We start from the raw sequence: 22,913 nt of genomic DNA on the forward strand, positions 1-22,913 counted from the left end.
GCTGCACAGAAGACTGAAGAGAATCTCCCTTGTGGCCTAGGAGTGGCCACCCTGTGAACACAGGTACCAACCAGCAACTCGACGTCTGCTTTGCCGCCGCCTCCCGCCGGAGACCGAGCCCAGAGCCCAACAAGAACCAGACTCCCAGACCTCTCAGAGCCCGATCCACAGTCCCTGTAAAGAAGGGACCCGTGGAGGCACCGAGTGACGTGGGACCGGACCTCTTGGAAGACACTCGAAAAGCTGACTGCACAGCTTCTGAGGCATCCTCGACGTTGTGCTTTGGGGACTGAGAACCCCCACCACCGAGCAGCCCTTGCACCGAAGATCAGCCCTCCAGCATCTCCACGATCTGCGTGGGGCCCTTTTGCATTGTGCCACTCGACGCGCCATCCCGGCCACTAGCCACGTGGTCAGCGGCCATCTTGGCGACGAACCCGAAGATTTACACAGCAGGTCTGGTTGCTCCAGACCTACCCAAGCTCCTGTGAAAAGGAGCACCCGCTCTGACCTTGCTGGTCCGAGTGTTAAGCATCTTTTAACTTCTGCCTGGCTTGCCTTTGCCAAGGCCTGTTTGCTCCGATCGAGGTGCCGACACCGCCAACAGCGAGAAGCCTGCGTGGGACAGCTCGTGACCGACTCCTGGACGTTCTTGACCCCGGGTATCCACGTGGCTGCAGAAAGAAGCTACCCGACAACGCCTGTTTGCACCCGACATCGCCTGGTTCCAATCTGGTTCCACGGTAGTCACTGGCTAGTGACTTTGAACACTGTCCCCTCTGCTTTCAGGTCTTCACATCTTCAGATCCACCCTTGGATCCACCGGAACTCTTCTCATCGAGCCGCCTGCAGCATCTTCAGCTCCAAGCACCATCGACCAGCGTGACGAAACCCGACACTACTTCGACCCTGTGCACCCGCTTCCTGTGGGTGAGGTAACTCAGCTCCGCCGGTGCTCCTGCACTGGTACACATCCCAAGGGCCTGTGTTTTAATTTCAGCTCCGTAGGTCACTCGGAAGGTTCCTAACTTTCTAACTTTGTACTTTTTACGCACCATAGACTTTGCATTGGAAAGTGCGTGCACTTTGAACACTGCACCCGAGTCCCGTGGGCCTTTCCCGACTTAGTTATTTCCAGTCCCGAATAGCTCCAGCGATTCCCAAGGCCCTAGGCCTCTTCATTTTCCTCCTGGTATCTCTTATACCACTTTCTTAGTATATGGTTTAGGTGGCCCCTAGGGCTCATCCATATTGTGCAACTTTTGTGTATTTTAAACTGTCTTGTGATTTAACGCTTGTGCTTCTGTGCTCATAAAGAGTCCAGGGGATTTTATAGTTAATAAATCAAAATATATTTTCAATATATATCTGTGTGGTGTCCCTTTCATTTGGTATTCAAGGGGGTTGTGTATGGTATAACAGCTGGCTTCACATGCCTTTCAGAGTTTAGCCTAAGACTGCTTTGTCCACGTTAGGATAACTGGTCTACAAGGTTGAATTACAACCATCATCATAAGGGTTGCTTGGCATGGTACAAAGTGATCACTAAGAATTAGTGAGCATTATATACCAGGCCAACTTCTCACACCCCAGATTGATGTCTTTCCAGTACTGCAACTGCAGGCAAAATGCCTGATTTATTGTTCCAATGCCATCCCTGAAACCAGCCTGCAATATAGTCAGTGCACTAGTGTTGGACAGCCACTCACTCAGCCTGTTCAAGATGATCCAACTAGCAGCTTCTGTGAGCTGTCAATAAGGCTCTGTAGTTGGAGGGTAGGAACCTTGAATATTGGGACTATCTCAGCCCCAGCCCTTGTGGGGGGTATAGGTGCACCATTCATGATAGTGCTAAAAATAAGGAAAAGTGAGGGCACTATACATCTCCATATGACTTTAGAGGATCTCCAGGCATCTTTTCCAACCCAGGGATTTATTTGGTATGGTCCAATTGAATACTTAGGAGATTTCCATTCTAAATAAATAATGAATCCAATGTGTCAATGTCTCAATGGGAAGCTGAACTGCAACATCGCTGGGGAGTTTATTACTTGCCACCAGTGTTACCGGGCCAATGGGTGCACCCGGGACCGATCCTGGTTGACATCACACTAATATAACTGGGAGAAATGCTCAACCCAGGCAGCAGCAGAAACATTACTGTCTAGTGCGGCAAAGGTGCCACAATTACCATTGACCATGATGCACTAGAAAGAACAGTAATCCTTGCCATTGATGGCACTCAACATGGAGTCCCATTTTGTATGTTACAAGTTTTTTAGCACTAACAATTGAATCTTTGTAGAGTAAACTGGCTGCCCCCTGGCATCTCTAGGCCCACCTTTGTTAGATCCAGAGAGGCATGCCTTGCCTCTTGAGAATATTTGACATACCAGGGGCCTCTTTCTTTCTCTTTGAGATATTCTTAGATTCTACCACAAATAAATTCCTGAGAGAGGCAAATCTGGAGTTATGAATTGCATTTAGTCTCATCATGGAATGTACATGATCAAGGGGCATATTCTCAGCAACTACAGCATCCAGAAAGACCAGTGGGCACAACCTTAAACACTTTCCCTAGGCCTACTTTGGATTCTACAACAGTACCCCAGTTAAGCCCACGCCAATTGTTGGTTGGGACCAACCTTCTGGCCAACGGCTCATGTAAGGTGTGCAGGAGGGTGTTGCCCAGGGATCCCAATGTTTTGATCACAATCTTGCCTGGGGATTACAACCAAATCTATCAAGATAGGCAATAGTCTAATATCCACCATGATATAATCAATGAGGCTGGAACACTGTGGATGACGTTACATATGGTTCCCCTCCCAGTCAGATTTGGCTTTCCCATTACATGCCTGAAGACCATTACTAAGTGTAAACACATTTAGCAGTAACCTGACAGCAGTCAACCACTTGACAGGAGGGAGTGTGAGATGAGGGACACCCCAGGCTTGGTCCTCATCACCAATAGGATCCTCAGGGAGCACGGATACTGGCTCGAATTTACAGTTAAAATCACCTGCCACTATTTTAAAGGAATCTGCGGACAGGTCTGCCATTTGAGTACCAATCAAATGATTACTTGTAGTTCAGATCCTCTACGCCCATGCCTACAATATTCATTGTTTAGGTAGTATGCCTGCCAGAATAAAAAGACACACTGTATTTCTGCACTTTCCATATCAATCTCCTAGAATCTTCATCATAGGGTGGTTTTGATCCAAAGTGAAAGCCCACCCAAGGGTCTGCCCTTTCCCGAGGTAGCAGCAGGTGGAAGAAGGTCAGTGGCGGTGGTGGCGTGCCATATTATCCAGTCTGAGTTTACATAATCCAACGGGGTGTGGATATTAAGCTCTGATATTTATATAAAGGCCCCTGGTATTTCCATACAACAATAAAGGAGCTGTACTAGAATTCCACGGAGATTCGATCCATTTTCCATGTAGACTTCTATGTGACATTGCTGTAAAGAAATACATTAACCCTGATGACATCGTAGATTGGGCTGTTTCTTTGATGTTTTGAAGAATAGAGCATTTTTTAGACTTCATATCACGGCTCCCATGTTATTTTGATATTAGAGAAGAGTACATTGATATTGACACCATTGAACTATGTGTGTTTGATGAAAGGATGAGAGAAGAAGCAAAGAGAACAAACTCTACAATGCAATTGTTGGATTCTTGAGGCACTCCCTTTTGTTTGTTTTTTCTATAAACAAGCCCCAGTTGGGCACACATGTTTGGACATTGAGTCAGCTACATTCCAGGAAGCAATCTTAGTATGGGAGGGCAGATAAGAGATAGCATCACCCAAGTCATATGGCTCAGAGACTGAGCGTGGTACAGTGGCGGTCATCACAGGTGGGGGAACAGGTACATAATCCAGAAGAGGTCTTGTCAAAACCTTTTTGTTTAATTCATTTTTTATTATTTTTCAAGTCAGAAATGTTCAGTACATAATGCTCTGTGAGCAACATATGCATACAGAAGAAAAAAGAAGTAGAAAGAAAGAAAAAAAATAGGTAAATAATGCTTAGGCCCGACCCTGAACGTCATCTGAAGAAAAGAACATCAATCACATTTCCATTTGATAAATCCCAGCTGAGACCCGCCCACATTTTATCGAGTTTCCTCAGGGAGGAAGGACCTCTAGCTTTGGCAAGAGCCTACTCTGACTCATAGATTTGTCTCAAAAGAGCCCAATATTCAGTTTCCTCAGAGATCCAAACACAAGCAAGACATAACCGGACCAGACTACCATTACCGTCGTTAGGCATTTGATTCCACCATCATCCTCACACTTAACATTGACCAAAATCTCTTTAGGGGATAATGAAACCTGGAGGCCTCGACAGCGCAACATTATTTTGGTTACATGAGTCGAAAGGTCCTGTCGGGCAGGACATACAGCGAACATAAGTACCATATCTGCAAAAATCTGCCTACATTTTGTTCCTCTTAGTTTTATCCCCAGAAACATTGGCTCCCCATGTAGAGATTATTTCTGGTGTGTAATATATGAGAAAAATAGTCTTGAATTGTTGCAGTTTCATGTCACTGATCTATCCAAAATCTCCAGTGCGCTCTGTAGCTCCAAGATGTAAACATCAGACCCCAGTTGCCGGCTCCATTTTCAATCCAATAGCACATGGTCCTCAGTTACATACTGACAAAGGACCTGATATACCAAACTTATCAATCTACTTGCTTTATAAAGATGCCGCTACAACTCTGTACCTTCCAGATGCATCAAGGAATTTAGATGCTGTCAAAAAGTAGTCCCTCTCTTGTAAATATTTTTTTAAGAGATTATGGAGCCCTTCGTTAGACTGTAATCCGGTAAATGAGCAGAAGCTATTTAAGTTGTACACCTGTCCAATATTCGGAACCCCATATCGCACCCAGGCCTTTCCGATTGGATCTTGAAACAGTACTAGGAAAACAAGATTATACAACAGTAGCGTTTCTTTACTTAAAAAAGAAAATTGAATATTTAATACAGATTTACTGCCAGATACGAATAGCATCCTTCACAACCTTAAAGCGAACTCTCTTGAAGTAATTTGGGTCCCGCAGATGGTATAAAAAAGGCTTATATTCATCCCCTGGGCTAGCTGATAAGCAGAAAGCCACTTGGTCAGGGTCTTACAGGATTAATAAACTGCACAAGCGCCCGGCGAACGCAGCCCAAAAATACAACTTAAAATCTGGGAGTTGAAAGGCCCCTCGCTTATATGGGAGCTTTATAAATCGGTTTGCTCGTCTTACCTGCCTGGAACCCCAATTAAAACTTCCACTGGCGACTTCGAGGTGCCTAAAAAATGAATCCGGGACACAAAAAAAAATATATTTGCACTAAAAAGTTAAAACAATTTCAGAAGAATATTAATTTTAACTATATTACATTGTTCAATAATGGTACTGTCAAAACTATGCACCAGTGGAAGAGTGCTCAGCCCAGTAATGGACACTGAACTATGCACCAGCTGAAGAAAGCTAAGCCCAATAACGGACAATGGACTATGCACCAGCGGAAGAGTGCTAAGCCCAGTAATTGACATTGGACTATGCACCAGTAGAAGAGCGCTAATCCCAGTAATGGACAATGTACTATGTACCAGTGGAAGAGTGCTAAGCCCAATAATGGACAATGGACTATGCACTATTGGAAGAGCGCTAAGCCCAGTAATTGACCATAGACTGTGCACCAGTGGAAGAGCGCTAAGCACAGTAATGTACAATGGAATATGCACCAGTGGAAGAGTGCTAAGCCCAGTATTGGACAATGGACTATGCACCAGTCGAAGAGAGCAAAGCCCTGTAATGGACAATGGACTATGCACAAGCGGAAGAGTGCTAAGCCCAGTAATGGACAATGGACTATGCACCAGTGGATGAGTGCTGAGTCCAGTAACGGACAATGGACTATGCACCAGTGGAAGAGAGCTAAGCCCAGTAATGGATAATGGACTTTGCACCAGTGGAAGAGCGCTGAGCCCAGTAATGAACAATGGACTATGCACCATTGGAAGAGCGCTTATACCAGTAATGGACAATGGACTATGCACCAGCGGATGATCTTAAGCAAAGTAATAGACTATAGACTATGCACCAGTGGAAGTGCGCTAAGCACAGTAATGGACAATGTACTATGCACCAGTGGAAGAGTGCTAAACTCAGTAATGGACAATGGACTATGCACCAGTGGAAGAGCACTGAACCCAGTAATGGAAAATGGACTATGCACCAGCGGAAGAGTGCTAAGCCCAGTAATGGACAATGGACCATGCACCAGTGGAAGAGAGCTAAGACCAGTAATGGACAATGGAGTATTCACCAGTGGAAGAGAGCTAAGACAAGTAATGGATAAGTAATGGACAATGGACTATAAACGAGTGGAAGAGTGCTAAACATAGTAATGGACAATGGACCATGCACCAGTGGAAGATCGCTGATCCCAGTATTGGACAATGAACTATGCACCAGCGGAAGAGCGCTGAGCCAAGTACTGGACAATGACTATGCACCATCGGTGGAGTGCTGAGTCCAGTAATGGAAAATGAACTATGAACCAGCAGAAGAAAGCTAACCCCAGTAATGGACAATGGACTATGCACTAGAGGAAGAGCCCTAAGCCCAGTAGTGGACAATGCACTTTGAACCAGTGAAAGAGTGCTAAGCCAAGTAATTAACAATGGACTATGCCCCAGTAGAAGACCGCTAAGCCCAGTAATGGACAATGGACTATGCACCAGTGGAAGAGCCCCAAGCCCAGTAATGGACAATGGACTATACACTATTGGAAGAGCGCTAAGCCCAGTAATTGACTATAGACTGTGCACTAGTGGAAGAGCGCTTAGCACAGTAATGTACAATGGAATATGCACCAGTGGAAGAGTGCTAAGCCCAGTATTAGACAATGGACTATGCACCAGTGGAAGAGAGAAAAGCCCAGTAATGAACAATGGACTATGCACAAGCGGAAGAGTGCTAAGCCCAGTAATGGACAATGGACTATGCACCAGTGGATGAGTGCTGAGTCCAGTAACAGACAATGGACTATGCTCCAGTGGAAGAGCGCTAAGCCAAGTAATGAACAATGGACTATACACCATTGGAAGAGCGCTTAGACCAGTAATGGACAATGGACTATGCACCAGCGGATAAGCTTAAGCATAGTAATAGACTATAGACTATGCACCAGTGGAAGTGCGCTAAGCCCAGTAATGGATAATGTACTATGCACCAGTGGAAGAGTGCTAAACTCAGTAATGGACAAAGGACTATGCACCAGTGGAAGAGCACTGAACCCAGTAATGGAAAATGGACTATGCACCAGTGGAAGAGTGCTAAGCCCAGTAATGGACAATGGACTATGCGCCAGTGGAAGAGAGATAAGACAAGTAATGGACAATGGAGTATTCACCAGTGGAAGAGAGCTAAGACAAGTAATGGACATGTAATGGACAATGGACTATAAACCAGTGGAAGAGTGCTAAACCCAGTAATGGACAATGTACTATGCACCAGTGGAAGAGCGCTTAGCCCAGTAATGGAAAATGGACTATGCACCAGTGGAAGAGTGCTAAGCCCAGTAATGGACAATGGACCATGCACCAGAGGAAGATAGATAAGACAAGTAATGGACAATGGAGTATTCACCAGTGGAAGAGAGCTAAGACAAGTAATGGACAAGTAATGGACAATGGACTATAAACCAGTGGAAGAGTGCTAAACCCAGTAATGGACAATGGACCATGCACCAGTGGAAGAGCGCTGATCCCAGTATTGGACAATGAACTATGCACCAGTGGAAGAGCGCTGAGCCAAGTATTGGACAATGACTATGCACCCGGGGTAGAGTGCTGAGTCCAGCAATGGAAAATGAACTATGAACAAACAGAAAAAAGCTAATCCCAGTAATGGACAATGGACTATGCACCAGCGGAAGAGCGATAACCCCAGTAATTGACATCGGACTATGCATCAGTAGAAGAGTGCTAAGCGCAGTAATGGACAATGGACTATGCACCCGTGGTAGAGTGCTCAGCCCAGTAATGGACAATGAACTATGCACCAGCGGAAGAAAGCTAAGCCCAATAATGGACAATGGACTATGCACCAGCGGAAGAGTGTAAGCTCCGTAATTAACATTGGACTATGCACCAGTAGAAGAGCGCTAAGCCCAGCAATGGACAAGAGACTATGCAGCGGTGGATAGTCCTAAACACAGTAATGGATAATGGACTATGCACCAGTGGAACAGCGCTAAGACCAGTAATGAACAGTGGACTATGCACCAGCGGAAGAGCGCTTAGCCCAGTAGTGGACTATAGACTATGAACCAGTGGAAGTGCGCCAAGTCCAGTAATGGACAATGGAATATGCACCAGCGGAAGAGAGCTAAACCCAGTAATGGACCACGGACTATGCTCCAGCGGAAGAGCACTAAGCAAAGTAATGGACATTGAACTATGTACCAGGAGAAGAGAGCTAAGCCAAGTAATGAACAATGGACTATGCACCATTGGAAGAGCGCTTAGACCAGTAATGGACAATGGACTATGCACCAGCGGATGATCTTAAGCAAAGTAATAGACTATAGACTATGCACCAGTGGAAGTGCGCTAAGCACAGTAATGTACTATGCACCAGTGGAAGAGTGCTAAACTCAGTAATGGACAATGGACTATGCACCAGTGGAAGAGCACTGAACCCAGTAATGGAAAATGGACTATGCACCAGTGGAAGAGTGCTAAGCCCAGTAATGGACAATGGACCATGCACCAGTGGAAGAGAGCTAAGACCAGTAATGGACAATGGAGTATTCACCAGTGGAAGAGAGCTAAGACAAGTAATGGATAAGTAATGGACAATGGACTACAAACCAGTGGAAGAGTGCTAAACCCAGTAATGGACAATGTACTATGCACCAGTAGAAGAGTGCTAAACTCAGTAATGGACAATGGACTATGCACCAGTGGAAGAGCACTGAACCCAGTAATGGAAAATGGACTATGCACCAGTGGAAGAGAGCTAAGACAAGTAATGGACAAGTAATGGACAATGGACTATAAACGAGTGGAAGAGTGCTAAACATAGTAATGGACAATGGACCATGCACCAGTGGAAGAGCGCTGATCCCAGTATTGGACAATGAACTATGCACCAGCGGAAGAGCGCTGAGCCAAGTACTGGACAATGACTATGCACCATCGGTGGAGTGCTGAGTCCAGTAATGGAAAATGAACTATGAACCAGCAGAAGAAAGCTAACCCCAGTAATAGACAATGGACTATGCACCAGCGGAAGAGCAATAAGCCCAGTAATGGACAATGGACTATGCACTAGAGGAAGAGCCCTAAGCCCAGTAGTGGACAATGCACTTTGAACCAGTGGAAGAGTGCTAAGCCAAGTAATTAACAATGGACTATGCCCCAGTAGAAGACCGCTAAGCCCAGTAATGGACAATGGACTATGCACCAGTGGAAGAGCCCCAAGCCCAGTAATGGACAATGGACTATACACTATTGGAAGAGCGCTAAGCCCAGTAATTGACTATAGACTGTGCACTAATGGAAGAGCGCTTAGCACAGTAATGTACAATGGAATATGCACCAGTGGAAGAGTGCTAAGCCCAGTATTAGACAATGGACTATGCACCAGTGGAAGAGAGAAAAGCCCAGTAATGGACAATGGACTATGCACAAGCGGAAGAGTGCTAAGCCCAGTAATGGACAATGGACTATGCACCAGTGGATGAGTGCTGAGTCCAGTAACAGACAATGGACTATGCTCCAGTGGAAGAGCGCTTAGACCAGTAATGGACAATGTACTATGCACCAGTGGAAGAGTGCTAAGCCCAGTAATGGACAATGGACTATGCACCAGTGGATGAGTGCTGAGTCCAGTAACAGACAATGGACTATACACCATTGGAAGAGCTCTTAGACCAGTAATGGACAATGGACTATGCACCAGCGGATAAGCTTAAGCATAGTAATAGACTATAGACTATGCACCAGTGGAAGTGCGCTAAGCCCAGTAATGGATAATGTACTATGCACCAGTGGAAGAGTGCTAAACTCAGTAATGGACAAAGGACTATGCACCAGTGGAAGAGCACTGAACCCAGTAATGGAAAATGGACTATGCACCAGTGGAAGAGTGCTAAGCCCAGTAATGGACAATGGACTATGCACCAGTGGAAGAGAGATAAGACAAGTAATGGACAATGGAGTATTCACCAGTGGAAGAGAGCTAAGACAAGTAATGGACATGTAATGGACAATGGACTATAAACCAGTGGAAGAGTGCTAAACCCAGTAATGGACAATGTACTATGCACCAGTGGAAGACTGCTAAACTCAGTAATGGACAATGGACTATGCACCAGTGGAAGAGCACTGAACCCAGTAATGGAAAATGGACTATGCACCAGTGGAAGAGTGCTAAGCCCAGTATTAGACAATGGACTATGCACCAGTGGAAGAGAGAAAAGCCCAGTAATGGACAATGGACTATGCACAAGCGGAAGAGTGCTAAGCCCAGTAATGGACAATGGACTATGCACCAGTGGATGAGTGCTGAGTCCAGTAACAGACAATGGACTATGCTCCAGTGGAAGAGCGCTAAGCCAAGTAATGAACAATGGACTATACACCATTGGAAGAGCGCTTAGACCAGTAATGGACAATGGACTATGCACCAGCGGATAAGCATAGTAATAGACTATAGACTATGCACCAGTGGAAGTGCGCCAAGCCCAGTAATGGATAATGTACTATGCACCAGTGGAAGAGTGCTAAACTCAGTAATGGACAAAGGACTATGCACCAATGGAAGAGCACTGAACCCAGTAATGGAAAATGGACTATGCACCAGTGGAAGAGTGCTAAGCCCAGTAATGGACAATGGACTATGCACCAGAGGAAGAGAGATAAGACAAGTAATGGACAATGGAGTATTCACCAGTGGAAGAGAGCTAAGACAAGTAATGGACATGTAATGGACAATGGACTATAAACCAGTGGAAGAGTGCTAAACCCAGTAATGGACAATGTACTATGCACCAGTGGAAGACTGCTAAACTCAGTAATGGACAATGGACTATGCACCAGTGGAAGAGCACTGAACCCAGTAATGGAAAATGGACTATGCACCAGTGGAAGAGTGCTAAGCCCAGTAATGGACAATGGACCATGCACCAGTGGAAGAGAGATAAGACAAGTAATGGACAATGGAGTATTCACCAGTGGAAGAGAGCTAAGACAAGTAATGGACAAGTAATGGACAATGGACTATAAACCAGTGGAAGAGTGCTAAACCCAGTAATGGACAATGGACCATGCACCAGTGGAAGAGCGCTGATCCCAGTATTGGACAATGACTATGCACCCGGGGTAGAGTGCTGAGTCCAGCAATGGAAAATGAACTATGAACCAACAGAAGAAAGCTAACCCCAGTAATGGACAATGGACTATGCACCAGCGGAAGAGCGATAACCCCAGTAATTGACATTGGACTATGCACCAGTAGAAGAGTGCTAAGCGCAGTAATGGACAATGGACTATGCACCCGTGGTAGAGTGCTCAGCCCAGTAATGGACAATGAACTATGCACCAGCGGAAGAAAGCTAAGCCCAATAATGGACAATGGACTATGCACCAGCGGAAGAGTGTAAGCTCCGTAATTAACATTGGACTATGCACCAGTAGAAGAGCGCTAAGCCCAGCAATGGACAAGGGACTATGCAGCGGTGGATAGTCCTAAACACAGTAATGGATAATGGACTATGCACCAGTGGAACAGCGCTAAGACCAGTAATGAACAGTGGACTATGCACCAGCGGAAGAGCGCTAAGCCCAGTAGTGGACTATAGACTATGAACCAGTGGAAGTGCGCCAAGTCCAGTAATGGACAATGGAATATGCACCAGCGGAAGAGAGCTAAACCCAGTAATGGACCACGGACTATGCTCCAGCGGAAGAGCACTAAGCCCAGTAATGGACATTGAACTATGTACCAGGAGAAGAGAGCTAAGCCCAGTAATACACAATGGATTATGCACCAGCGGAAGAGCCCAGTAACGGAACTTCAGCCTAAGGACCTTGGGCCCTTGCAATGTTAGAAACACTAGGAAGTTTATTCACAATACATGCATATTTAGGAAATTTACAACGACATAATTTAGTCTTTTGGTGCACAGCTGCATAGGGAAAGATACACATATAGAACGGAGGGGGCAAGTAACAGGAGTGAGCAGAAAACAACATCCATATTAAATGAAATGGATAAAACATGGCAACAAAATTACATTAATAAACACACTGCTATACATTATGTTAAACTAATTTCATGTGCGTTCATGTTAGATTAATATTAGCGGATTGGACCCATTAATAAATTCATTGTTCAAACATATTTTCCATAATAAATGCAAATCCTAAAAGAATCACATTTTGACAAATGTTATATTGCTGTTGAGAAGTGACGATAACCAGCTCAGAACCTTTAATCCAAAGTACTGGTGTGTTTGAAGACTCTTGTAGACCTTTGTCTCTCTACTCCTTTTGTTATTCTTTTTTTCAACGTTCTTCCTGCACCTGTCAAGAGCTGGACGAGCCTGACACTCACAGTTTGTCTCTCTTCTTCAGGGACTTCTCCTCCTTCAGATGCCCCATCTACTATCTGGTGGGTCCCCCTGGCGGTGGCTTCAGGGATGCTCCTCGGTGCTGTTGTCGCTGTCCTTGGTGTGGTTCTCTTCTACGAGAGACGCGCAAAGAAAGCAAATGGTAAGAGTCTATTCAAAGTCCCATTTCAAAGTAGAAAGCAGTCAAAAAGCAGATATTATAGAATGTGGTCTCTTATTTCAGGTGCGACCCCTGGTGGCATCCCTAGAGCCATCTATGAACCTGCAGTGAACTATGTGAACGTGGAGGAAGCAAACCAAGCACAGCCTGCAGTGAGTGCATTATAATAAATCTGTAAATACATTTGTACAGTCTGTAACCAAGAGACCACTCACAAACTACAAAGAGTAATAATTATTACCATAGACAGGTATGTACAGATAACAGACTAGTAGCTGAGCACAGACTGAAGAGTGTGCGTTATAGTAAATCTATAAATATATACAGCCTGGACATGCAAAGAGTAATAGATAATATTACCATAGACAGATATGTAGAAATAACAGGCATGTAACCAAGTACAGATTGAAATGAGAGACCACTCACAAACTGAAAAGAGTAACATATAATATTACCATAGACAGGTGTGTACGGACAGCAGACAAGTAAGCAAGCACAGACTGCAGTGACTGCATTAGAATACATATTTAAATACATATGCACAGAATGTAACCAAGAGACCACTCACAAACTGCAAAGAGTAACACATTATTACTATAGACAGGTATGTAAAGAGAACAGACATGTATCCGAGCAAAGACTGCAGTGAGTGCATGATAATACAGCTATTAATACATAGGTACAGCCTGTAACCAACAGACAACTCACAAACTGAACAGGTCCCTGTGTCCGACCCAAGCTCCATTCTTTTCGGCCTGAGTATTTGGATTTGAGGCATTGAAATGCAAACCGATGACCCGGTTAGCCACTATTTGCTTCTAAACACTGCAGACATTTTCATTCTTTACAAATTCAAAAATTGACACCTGATTATTGGATTTCTGTCTTTTTGGTCATGGTTCACTTCACACCAGATTAGAATAACAGCCAATATTTTGTTAAGTCCTTTTGGGGTGATTTCACCAATTTACTGTTTGTGGGGTGCACAAATACGGTACACATTGCCTCTTAGTTAAGCCTGACTGCTCTGTGCAAAGCTACCAGAGGGTGATCACAGGTTAAGTTAGAGTCTGTCACTGACTTACCCGGTCTAAGATTGTGGTTCCTGCTTGGACAGAGTGCAGACCTCTGCCATCCAGAAACCCAATTTTTAACATCCACCATGGCCCATGTTTTTCCTCTGCTCCTGCCTGCCCTCTGTGGTTCATGTTTCTTTCCCTGCCCCTCCCACCCACCCCTTGATGTCAGCTTGCTGCCTCTGCACTTCCGGCCCTCCATGGTCAGTGTGCTGCTCTTGTCTCCATCCACCATCACTCTTTGGTTTGTTTTGCTGCCTCTACCACACCTTGCTACCCTCCGAGGTTGGCTTACGACCCCGTCTTTGGTCCATGTGATGCCCCTTCGACTCCAGCCTGCTCTCTAGTGTCCATGTACTCCCACAGTCCCTCCACCGGGCCTGCTTTTTCTGTGTGCTCCCTCACACCTTGCCAGGCACGTCTGCTTTGTGGTATTAATTTCAGTGTTCAGTGGATACCATGGTAACATGGTACCGGCAGCGGATACCGCAGGACCTGCATCCACCCTGGATAGGGTGTCACTTTGAAACCATTCCTCACATGGCCAAGGGGTTCAGAGTGTGCCTACACTGCACCCCAAGAGGCTATTTTAAATTATTTTTCAGGACTCAGTGATGAGTCCCTGAGGTTTGTAATGTCTGCCACAACAGTTTGCTTCTCGATCAGTAAATCAAATCCCAGGGAATATTTTGACAAGTCTTGGTCTGACTGTACCATAAAGGCACAAGATAGAAAAAGGTTTCTGGCCAATCTGAAGGTCTCACTTTAAAAATGACAGTCTCTGTGGGACCTACTGTCAATGTGTTTCACCAAAACTCATCTTGCACTTGAATTTTTCGAAGGAATTTTAGACAGCAATACATGAAAAATGGATGAACAGAATTGCACTAAATTTGGCAGTAAGCTAGATCTTTACTCACAAAGCTTGCTTTTTTGTGATTTAGTGTAAATCCATTAAGCAGTTTATGAGAAATTAAGGTTAAAAAAACAGAAAATCTAGATGATTGGTCCCACTGGAGGCCTGCAGTACTTCTGCTGTGTGGCAATAAAAAAACAAAGAATGGTCTAATGGGCTCAAGACCTTATTTGCCTGTCCTCCTTCTATGCTGAGCCTACTCTACAGAGCAATATGAATGTTGGAGCCGCCATTGCAGACACATGTACACTCCCCGGTGCCCTGAATTTGTTAGAGTAAACAGTACATAACGGGGCAGGGTAGGAGCACCTGACTTCGGGGCATATTATGTTTGCCAGTCTATCAGCGCTTTTCTGCAAGGAAGCAGCAATTTTTTTATCGCTTTATTTACAAGGACTCACTGTTGGACTTGGCCCTTTTTCCCAGATTTTTTTCGCTATTGTGAGAATCAACATGTCATGTGGATGTATTTCAAATGCAAATGTTAAATGCTGTACAATGGTGTATGCACCTATATCTCCCCCATGGCAGAGGAATGTATAGGCAATGTGTGGTGCAAGATGCAGTGGTACATGCTGCGCAATGGTGTGTGCAGAGTCATTTTCACCATTGTAGAAATGCACCTTTGTAAAATGTCACTTTTAAAATGGACGCCATTTCTGTCTGCTTGTGCCGCCTGACTGAGGTGGGTTAGCGGTCTAGTGTTTGAAGTGACGAGGTGGTCTATACCCCCCACAGTGACAGTTGAGGCTGGAGCTGCCAGGGATCTTCTAGAAGCGTCCAGTCTTTCTGGTATTTGTAGTGCAGTAGAGATGCCATGTGCTCAGTCAGAGCATGGACTTGAGAGCAAGGGGACCTGCTGCCAGGGGGTGCTGACGCATGGGCCTGTGTGCTGTACCCCTCCACTGTCCACAGGGCCAATGAGAGCCCGCTGCTGGAGTTCAGGCCTCTGTACCAGGAGGAGTACCACATTACAGGGGATGATGGATCCGAGGAGCTGCTCTCCTGTACTGATCAGTACCCACTGACCGCTGACCTGGCCTAGCACTGCCTGCCTGCTCTCCTGCCTAGCGCCTCGTGAGCACTACGCCTCGGCCCCGACTGCTCCCTAGCACCTGGAAAAGAAAAGCGCTTTATCTGATTGCCAAGGAGCACCTTTGGCTGCACCCAGAAGGAGGTTGATGCCCCATGTCATGCCTTCATGCTTGCATGTTTATGCTCAGTGCTAATACGGTTGGAGCCATTGGTAATGGGATGTTCGCTGATGCTATGCAGGGTAGGATGCGCGCCCATATGTTGATGCCCCTGAGGCCAACTGCTCTTATGTTACTGATGTTGCAGTTATGCTGGTAATGTACTTTCTCCCTAAGACTACAGCATTGGACCACCTGATTTATGCCAATACAGTTATGCCTAATGTGTTCTTTCCAGGCTGGTACATAGTGTGGTTCTAGACTGGCCTGCCGTGGTTATTGCAATATTACATATTATTTAGTGAGAGACAGTACCTTCGTCCTTCACCCTTCCCTTCACCTGAACTGTACCAGCAATGGTTCTGGCAGCGACCCGTTGGGCGCTGCCCTGTAAATAGTATCCGAGCAAACCATTACACAGTGCCGGCTGGCACCGTTTACATGCCACTGTGATTACGTTCTACTTTGTTGATTTGGCAATACACTTACTGTTTTCACCCAACCTGGTGTGATCTCTTTTTGAAGTGTGCCTTGTGTGTCCTCTGTGTTTGCTGCATGGATGCTTTGCACATGTCCTCTGGAGTTTGGCCCGCCCGCTCTGCACCTCACTATCCCATTTCTAAAACTCACTAACATGCTTCAGTGCTAAGTTCTTGAGATAGCAGCTGTTTGACGCTTTGCATGTCGCTAATGACGTGTGATGGAGCAGGGGAGAAACAAAAATTTGTGTACCCCTATAATATTGTTCCCTCATAACTTTAATAATATTAATTGTGTGAAGCATGTAAACTAATCAACAAAATGCAAATTTTTAGAACACTACAAGTGGGAAACTAACTGCTGTTTGCAAAAATCTAATTTACTAATGAAAAATTAGTCAAACTAATAAAGAACTGTGATGACGTAATTAAAATGTTTGGGCATGTACTTTTAAGTTTTAGATGTCCTAGTAGTGATACACTCCTACATTCACTTTCGCACTACTGTGAGGCATACCCCTTCCATAGGATAACATTGAGGATTCCTTATTACATTTAATATGCTATAATTTCCAATTGTGAACAGGTGGCTACATCAGGTTTGGTGTCTTTGGAATTTCAATGGAAACCCCTATTTAATGATAAAGACTGTTTTTTATTACAGTTTTGAGAATGCCACTTTTCTTTCCTTAGTCCTTTGTGACTGCAAGTCTGTCTTGGGTCACATGACTGAGTGTAAATGACAGTTAGACTTTGGGAATTCCTCCCAGACAGTCTGACAATAGAGGGATTTGGTGTGCCTTAATAGGCAATCTGCTGGCAGGGTGAGAGGGTGGAGCTGGTCACAGCCCCACTCTGCCCTCACATAAAGAACCTATCCCCTTCACATTGTCACTGCAGTCAGCTTGTAGCCAGGGTAGGTGAGTAAGAAAATGTCATGCACTTTGATTTAACTTTCTAGAAGCATCTCCCACCTTCCAGAGTAAGGGCACCATTGTATAAAAGTAGGACCTCAGTCACCAACTCTTCAGTATACCTCTGGACCTATGGATTAAGTATGGGTGAATTTTGCGAATTCGTGGTTCGCAAATTTGCGTATTTACGAATTCGCAATTCGCAAAATTCATGAACTTTCGCGAATTTGCGGATTTTTTTTGTGTTCGCAAGGATTTCTGCCAGTTCGCGAGGATGTTTTTACCAGTTCCCAAACGCGAACTTACTTGTCGGGTCGCAACGGTCGCGACCATGTTGTTTCTACGTCTGGTTCACCACAGCACACTCTGTTTCACCACTGCCACCCTCTGGCTCACCCATGCCATCCTCTGGTTCATCACTGCCACCCTCTGGTTCATCACTGTAGATTATGGGGGGGAAGCACACCTGCCCTGCCTCAACTGACATGAATTAATTTGGGGCTGATGAAGGTGTCACTGAATTTGAGCTGGCACCTGCTTCCTTAGCTGTAAGTGCTTCCTGATTAATGATGAGCTTGAACTTTTGCACCTGCTAAGTGCTTTCAGTTTTGCAAAATTCGTTTGCACACCTGCCCTACCTCAACTGACATGAATGAATTAGGGGCTGATTATGGTGTCACTGAATTTGAACTTCCAGTCTGGCACCTGCTTCCTTATCTGTAATTGCTTTCTGTTGCAGTGTAATTTTTTTTAACAGGACCTTTGTGGCATACTTGTAGCTATTCTCTGAGCCTGCTGTGAGGGTCAGAGCAGGGTCATAGAATAGTTGCAAGTAGGCAACTGAACTCTGGAGGGGCCCCTCAGGAAGCACTACAGGGAATGGTTACTAATGATGAGCTTGAACTTTTGCACCTGCTGCGTGCTTTCAGTTTTGCAAAACTCATTTTTCTCAAATTTCGCGCGATTCGCGGGGCGCAAATTTGCACGAGATCGAATTCGGAAGCCCCAAATTCGTGCAAATATGCAATTTGTTTTTTTGTGGCGTGTTAGTTTGCGTTGTTTTTTGCGTTTTCGCTAGCCACTTGTAGCGTAACGATGCGAAGTTACCCTAGCGGTCGTACATGGGCGCGGCCATCTTGTTTGCGTGACGTATTTCCGTATCCGGACGCTATGTGTAATCTCTCAAAGTGTGCGGCTCGGTAGTACAAGTTCGAGTGTGATCGCGTGGGAAATGTCGCGCGAACTTACCCACACGGTCGTGAACGGGCGCGGTCATCTTGTTTTTCATTCATTGCTATGGTTCTGGGCATCCTTTCTGTATCCTCTCTCAATCTCTGCCATACTTTGCTTGTTTGAAGTTTTTTTTAAATCTATTTTACCTATTATCTATCCCTCTATTTTTCTAGCTCTATATTTTTGTGTTTTCTGCTACTTTTGGTTAATTTTAAACTACTTTTTTAGGCTCTTTTCTTTTCTTCTTCCCTATTCTATTTCTTATTTATTGTTTACCTTTCTTTCTGCCCAGACCATGGTAAAGGGAGCCGGGAAGCAGCCCGCGAAGGGGAAGGGTCCCGCACCCCGTGCCCAGCTCCCGTGTGGGCGTTTGAGGGGGGAGCTAGTGATGCCACGGGAGATCTTTAGCACGGAGGAGGTGGCCGCACTAGTGTACTTTGTACAGCGCTGCCTCCCCAGGACCATCACGGCAGGTGGCAAGATCGCAAGCGGCTCTGGGCTCCGGAAGCGCCGGAAGCGGTGGGAGAAGGTGTGCCGGACCATGTATGAACACTCTCGGGTCCGGTGCACCTACCACCAGGCCACCACCGTTGGACGGATCTCCTGGACCGGGAACGCGACCTGCTCTACCTGCTCGGCGTCGAGATCCCCGGGCTTGGTGAGTAGTAGTAGCTATTTCATCACTACTCTGTTTTCTCCTGCTCTGTGTGTTATTATATTGCAAATTTTGGTTTTTTACCAAGAGCAATAATGCTGCTGATTGCATTGTAGGTAAATTATATTTCAAAATCTTCTGTGCATTTCAGGTGCACTGCTCTCCTTCTCAGTAGCGTTGCTACTATGCTTATTTGTTTTCGAATTTGTGTTCATTTCATTGGCCTGAGAAATTATGTATGAGTGTAGTTTACAGTACTGCGTAATGCTAGAGACGATGGGGCAGATTTGCAATTACCAGCGCATCCCTGCAAAGTAGCAGGGATGCACCAGTAATTGTGCGCCACACCACCACCACCCATGGTGCGCCGTATTTACAATGCGGCGCACCATGGGCCCAAAATGTCACCGAAGCGTTACGCATCTGAGCCGTAAAGGCGGCTCATTGCTGGAGTTGCGTTGCAACGATGGCGCAGCTCCAGCAATGCTCTGGGGTGCCCTATCTCCCCAATGCTGCATCAGCCCGTACGTCTGCTTAATGCAGGCGCAGGGTTTGAGTGACGCATCATTGTCCTAAAAGTGACTGATTGAAATCTTGTAGATTTCCCTCAGCCACTTTTAGGATGCGTTCCTGCGCAGGAACGCCCTCCCTTGCGCCGGAAAGCCCCCTGATGGCGCAGGGCTTAACAACGTGATGCATCTCCCATATGCGTCACGTTGTTAATATACGCCGCACCATGGCGCCTCTTTTGTTCTGCCGCTGCATCACAAAAGTCGCGCAACAAAGGAGCTGCAAGGGGCTTGTAAATCTGCCCCACAGACTCAAGTCCAGTCCTTCCTTTGTACTCATGGCAATAAGAAGAAATAGTGGTGGTGGATTGATAGTTTGAGTATTTTAATGACTGGTTAATGTAGTAGGAAACTTTTTTGTGTTGTCACTGATCTGCAATCATGATGGAGTTTGTCTGTCACTTCGCGTGCTGCAGACTGCTGCCTGCCAGTCCTAGGCGAACCTTTTTAGTAGTTTGTTTAGTGAGTTACATAACTTTCCAAGTTGATGGTCCGCAAATCAAGCAATACTAATATCGTAGTAGACCACATGAGATAGGTCAACAATATATCCCGTGGAATAGTTGTCTATTTGCTATTTCGCCAAAATATGTTGTTATTGTTCTTTTGAAATGTTTGATTTGGTTGACAACAATCATCCATGTTTTCGGGTCTTTCTTTCTTTCATGTTGTACATCAGCTCCCCCATGGGCAAGAGGACAGAGGAGGAGGTGGGTCCATAGTGCTCGTAGAATTGATTCCTTAAACTCCCACTAATGTTAGAGCAAGGATGAAGAAGTGGTAGGTTAGCTAGATACTGGCCACAATAGTTATGTACTGCGCTTGCAAGTTGCTAGTTTTACTGTGACACAACTTTCTGCTGAATCATTTTGTGTTAATCTTAAAGAGCATTGGTTACAGACTATGTCTTTCTTTCTTCATATAGATGCTTCTTCCAAACCAACACGGAAGGAGCTGGCTAAAAGGGCCCGGCAACGGAGGCTGGAGGCGACTGCCGCCGAATATCGGCGGCTGGTGGCCCAGGAGAAGGGGGACACGCAGTCGACCACAACATCGACCGGGATAGCTGCATCCTCCTTCGCGCTCCCTGGGTCAGCCAGTCAGCGCAGCAGGTCTCCAGCGGTACGGAGCCGGGTTACCGTAGCCACCCGCCACCGCCGAGCAGCAAAAAAGTTAGCTGCCCCCCACAGCAGTACCAAAAAAAGGTTGCACTGCCTTTCACTCAGGGTGTCCTACCTCGAGCAGGAGCTGTTGAACACCAAAACCCTGCTTGAAACCCTCCGCAAGGAGCATGCCGACCTGGCCCGAAAAGTGAACAGCAGCCGGAGGAGACTGTCCCTTGCCCCTTTTCTAAAGACTTCTGGGGGTTGGGAATTGGGAGTTGGGTTTTTTGGACTTTTCACAGACATTCGTTGGGGTTAGGGGAGGGGGGTTGGTAATGGGTCTTGCGGGAGATTATTTATGTTAGGGATATAAATATACTTTAAACTTTATCGTAGCATACAAGTTTTTTACTGATTTTGAGGCTGGTGGGTGGGGGTTTAACAGTAAGCTTGTTTTCCTGAAATTTAAGTGGCATCTTGATTCAAGTTGTGTAAGTAATTGCCCAAATGTTTTCTAAACTAAGTGGCTCTCGCAGAGTAAGTGAATTCAATAGTCCTAGGACTTTACTAGTACTACCGTCAGTCTCTCGTCTCTCTTAATACTCCATTATACTACCTTCCCCCAAACGCTTATCTTACCTGTAATTTGTGTTTGGAAATAGAGCTACCCGGGCTAAATGACCGACCCGGGAAGCTGTGGCAGATGATCGTGGAGGCTCCCAGTGACACGACCAAGCCATCTGCTGGCGCGTCTCATCTGAAAACGGGGATTTTGCTCTCCGCCTCAATTGCTGAAACTATTGCCTGAACTATACGGAACGACGAGCCTCTCCAGGGATCGTGACTGCAACTGCGACTTCTTTTACCCTTTACCGGTCGGCACCACCGTGTGCAAGCTGTATATAGCGGCTATCATGGCTAGGAATAATTAGGCATTATTCAGTCCTGATGATGATCCCTGTAACCTTGTAATGGGATCGAAACGCAGTCGACATTTACTACACCATATACTGTGTTGTGTATTAATTACTGTAATTTCAGTAATGGTGTGAATGAAAGTTCTGTAATTGGTATACTTACAGAATATAATAGCTTTTGCCTAAGAATCTTGCTTTACCTTCTGTCCACTCTGCTAACTATGGCAATCTGTAAATGTTTGGGTACAGGCTTGTGCCCATCTCTAAGAAATTGTTGAAGGTATTCTTTCTGGAAATTATTGTTGAAAATTAAACCTTGGACCACTGCCCGGCTGGGTAAGTAAATATATAATATAGCTTCCATTGTGTCTATATTGAATCTTGCTTTGAAATTTCTCTATGCATGGGACCACTGTTGCTCACACTACTGGAAATAGGGCTAGGCACAGGGCTGGTTGCACAGGAAATGGCGATTAAGGTTGGCAATCCTGGGCGGATGAAATGTCATCATTGCGGTGGTACTAGTGGTGTTACACAGTGGCAGTTGCAGCATCTGAAAAAAAGAAAATGAAACCTTGTTTGTCCTTACCTTAGCATTAGAACGATACGATAGAGAATATAGCAGGTGACAGTACACTAGAACAGTGCCACAATGTAGCCTAACAAATGGTAAAGTATTGAAAGTATAACTACTACTTGTGTTGAATTTCTTTAACATTGGCTACTACTACAAGAAATAGTACTGAAAGTGAAGGACACAGCAGCGTAATCATTTGCCACGTCTAGGAGGAGGATGTTCTTGATGATCAATCAAGTTGATGGCGCACATGAAAATCTGCTTTCATTTGCCAATAGTCATGGGTCTGTGTCAAGCTGAGTAAGAATATATCCTCGGATTCCTTCACCAGCCTGTTGCTATGACCTTATCTTCCCCAGCAAGTGTGTGGAGTTATTGCTGTCATTTAGTCACACATGAATCAAAACCACACAGCCCGGGGGAAGAGGGTTAGGGTTTGGAAAATGGATGGGAATAGGGTTTTT

The sequence above is a fragment of the Lissotriton vulgaris genome, chromosome 7, assembly GCF_964263255.1.
Source record: "Lissotriton vulgaris chromosome 7, aLisVul1.2, whole genome shotgun sequence".
In the NCBI taxonomy this organism is placed as follows: domain Eukaryota; kingdom Metazoa; phylum Chordata; class Amphibia; order Caudata; family Salamandridae; genus Lissotriton; species Lissotriton vulgaris.